Source organism: Lynx rufus, unplaced genomic scaffold, assembly GCF_022079265.1.
Source record: "Lynx rufus isolate CCGP_SWC_20201006 ecotype Redwood Valley unplaced genomic scaffold, mLynRuf1.p SCAF_29, whole genome shotgun sequence".
NCBI lineage: Eukaryota > Metazoa > Chordata > Mammalia > Carnivora > Felidae > Lynx > Lynx rufus.
In genome coordinates this window covers 5,835,811-5,840,021 of record NW_025814844.1, presented here as the reverse complement: position 1 = coordinate 5,840,021, position 4,211 = coordinate 5,835,811, and positions in this window count along the sequence as shown.

The following is a 4,211-nucleotide window of genomic DNA, read 5'->3' as shown; positions in this document are numbered from 1 at the left end:
TGCCTATACTCAGCATGACCAACGTTATTTACAACTGTTTCCTCCTCTTAACTGGTATTCAGCTGTTTTGAGAAATGATCTATTTGAGAAGTCTAATAAATCACAGGTTTATGTAGCCATCGTAAGTCAACCAGATTTTCTTTAAGAATGTAAGACAATTTTAGAGCAAAGTACCAGAGTTCCTTGTTATATATTCATACTTACACAAAGCCACAGGTATTTGAGGAAATGTCTTGCGGTTCTCTTCCCACACCGTGGCTCTGGTTCTGATGGATGTGTAAGCTCTTAAAAACCCCCTCTGTGTTCCCTAACACTTCATTTCACTAAATAAAGGGTTGAAACCTTATTGGTGAACATGGTTTTGCCTCCTGTCATAGAGACACCGAGCTCTCAAGTGTCCTCTCCTTCACAAATGACCATTGTTCCTCGCTGACCAGCCCCCAGCCTCTGCATCCAGAATTCAGGCCCAACGATGTCAGAATTGTGCTTGCGGGTAGTTACCTAGGTAATTTCAAGATACCCATCTTTCAGAATGTTGCAAAATGCAAGTTGCTAATGTGAGATTCTCTCAAATAACAGATAAAAAAGATTAGGCGAGATGCCACTGTCTCAGTTTCTGTAAAATAAAACCTAGGCACTGTCGCAGATGAGAGACGGGCACCAACGTGCTGTCATTTGGGACGGCAGAAACAAGCCATTTGTGTCATGCATAAAAGAATAGTGACTCTTGTCCCTTGAAAATGTGTGATACTGTTTGGCATTCTCAACTATCTTTGCTGCTTTGCCGTCTGTATTAAATTTTTTCTTTGACCTATTGCCCTCGCTTACGCATCCTTGTCTCTTTTAAACCCGGTTGATAACGGTTGTTTGCACAATTGTATCAGTTTTTTCTGCTCCAATTACATTAATAACTGAAGGCTGCAGAAGTCCGCCAGGCTTGGGCACCAAGGACAATTAAGTTGTTGGCTGTCTGTTGTGCCTCATTTGCTCCCTTCCAGTGAGAACGTAAATGCTTGGCACTAAGTGTGCTCCAGGAAATTCCAGGCTTCTGTCGAAGACCATTAGGCTGCACCATGGGTTGCCATGAAGTCTCAAAGTCTAGGGCAAATAATATGAATAAGCAACATTACTGCCTCCCCATCTCTTATCAGAAAGTCAAACAAGGCAGCTCAGCATTGACAATGAGCCGTAAGTGGGCTGGAGGAACTGAAGGGGCTGCTGGAAATGAAGGGGGAAGTCACCGCAGCTTGTTTCCAGTCTCCTCCTGGCTCCTAGCAGATGGCAAGTTGAGCACATGCAAAGGGAGAAGGGCTTCTGGGGCTGGGCCACCACTTCTTGAGACCCTAGATCCATAGCTCTTTCCAGGCTAGGGACTCTAAGAAATATACAAAGCTGGATGCTCTCAGATCTGCCAGCCCCGTCTGGAGTATGGGCACGGAGGGACAGGAGGGTCGATTTCGAAGTGTCTGGGGTAGCTTGGACTCCACGCCTGTTGCAGCGAGTGTTTACCATGATACTGCGAGGAAGTGCCCTCTCCAATGATTGGACAGTGACGAGGGAGTTGAACCTAAGGTTCAAGTAGCAGGTGCAAGTAGCTTGCCCGAGGTTGCAGACTTAGCAAAAGTGGCAAGTAAGATTCTTAACAGAAAGTGCCTGATTATGAACCTTTAACACCTTTAATCGCGAGGAGCAAGACTAGGGGAGTGGAAAGAGCCGAAGACCTCAGATGGACAGAGTGCAGACGGCGCTCCAATTCCTCCGCCATCATCTTGCCTTCACCCCCCCCACGGTTTCCTTCATTCCTCTCTGGCAAGAACAGATCTTGAGCTACCCACTCGAGCCTTCTGGGCCTGTCATCACCAAAGCCTTGCTCTGATGTGGCCAAGCCACGTGCGTGCACTTTCTCTGTGGCCCCAATTCGGTGTTGCTTGTTCTGATTCGACTTCACAGAGACTGTCCCGTGGGTGACTCACGGTAATCCCCAGATTACTGTATAATACAACAGTGAGCTGGGCAGTTGTTTATCTAGCTCCGATCTTGTTCTTAAAAATGTAAGGAATTTCTCTTCTTTAACAAGTGCCATTTCATCTCAGACCACTTTAAAACAAAACAAAGGTTCTGGTGACAGCTTAGAGACCAAGTGACTCCACCCTGTGGGCAGGAACCCTGTGGGGCCCTTATCTTCACCTTATAGCTACCCTTGAACCACACCTGTCCCTTGTTCAAACCCAAGTAGGAGAGGCCTCGGGCAAGGAACAGAACTCCCTGTGCCCGGTTCAGATGGTTACCAAAGCAAGAAAAGGAAATGAATTCTGCCAACTCCCCACCTTGCCTGTGGGGATAAAAACTCAGGGTACCCATTTCCCACAAGGAAAGTACCAATTCTCTGCGTGAAAAGTTTCCAAACTCAGATAAGTGTATTAGGGAAAATAAGGGCTTTTTTTTTTTATTTTAGTTTTTTGATATCGGATTTTATTTCCTTTTTTTCCCTTTCAGTTTCATTTTGAAAGTTAAAGAAGTTACTCTCTTATTCGCCGCAGGTCAAGGAGTTGCAGGGCAACTTTGTTCCAGAGCTGGTAGCAGAGGTATCTGTTGAAATAGAACAGATACTGTTGGTTTTGCTGATTGATTCAGGTCCCTGGTAGCTCGTGTCTCTGGAGAGTGAATGAATGCTTGATACATCAGGACCTATTTATGTTTCATTGGTGTCATTCTACATGCTCTAAAGTACCTCTGTCTGAAGGTTTATCATTCAGCTGAGCAATATTTACTAAGCTCCTACTCCGTGTAAGCCCCAGGGCTCACTACTGAGGAGCAGACAAAAAATAAAGGTCATGATTCCTTTTTTTTGTTTGTTTGCTTTTAAATGTATTTATTTAGTTTGAGAGAGAGCATGCGTGCACACAGAAGGGGCAGAGAGAGAACCCCAAGCAGGCTCCACACTGTCAGCGCAGAGCCGGATGCTGGGCTCGGCCCCGTGAACCATGATATCATGACCTGGGCCAAAATTAAGAGTCAGATACTTAACCAACCGAGCCACCCAGGTGCTCCTGTCATGATTCCTTCTCTTTTTTAATTAAAAAAATTTTTTTTTAACATTCATTTATTTTTGAGACAGAGTGCGAGCAGGGCAGGGGCAGAGAGAGAAAGACACAGAATCCGAAGCAGGCTCCAGGCTCTGAGCTGTCAGCACAGGGCCCGACGTGGGGCTCGGGGTCACCAACCACGAGATCATGACCTGAGCCGAAATGAAGAGTCAGATGCTTAACTGACTGAGCCACCTAGGTGCCCCCAGTCTGGAATTTTTAATTGACTATTTCTTTTGCTTTAAGTTGATCGATTTTCAGCTATCTTAATGAAATCATTATAGTAAATTTCTGAATTATCATAATACATACCATCTACCAGTTTCCTCTTGCTGCTGGTTCAAATGTCCACATAATTAGTGACTTAAGACAATACTTATTCTCTTAAACTTCTGGAGGTCAGAAGTCTGAAATGGGTCTGAGTTAAAACCAAGGTGTTTGTCCGGAGGCTCTAGGGGAGAACCTGTTTCCTTGCATTTTCTAGCTTCTGGCCGGCTGCCTGCATTTATTGGTTCTCATCTTCCTTCTCCATCTTCGAAGCTAACAGTGTGGCATCCTCAAGTATCCCACCTTGACTCTGACCCCTCCTGCCTTCCTCTTCTACTTTAAAACACTTGTGATCAGGGGCGCCTGGGTGGCTCAGTCAGTTAAACATGAGACTCTTTATTTTGACTCAGGTCACAGTCTCGCAGTTCGGTTTGTGGGATTGAGACCCACATTGGGCTCAGCACCGACAGCGCGAATCCTACTTGGGATTCTCTCCTCCCTCTCTCTCTGCTCCTCTCTCGCTCTCTCTCTATCAAAATAAATAAATAAACTTAAAAAAATTTGTGATTATAATGGGTTCACCTGGATGATCCAGAAGAGTCTCTTTAAAACCAGCTAACTAGCCATCTTAATTCCATCTGTAATCTTAATTCCCCCTTGCCATGGAACCTAAACACAAAGGTTCCAGGCTTTAAAAAATTTTTTTTTTAACGTTTATTTATTTTTGAGACAGAGAGAGACAGAGCATGAATGGGGGAGGGGCAGAGAGAGAGGGAGACACAGAATCGGAAGCAGGCTCCAGGCTCTGAGCCATCAGCCCAGAGCCCGACGCGGGGCTCGAACTCACGGACCGCGAGA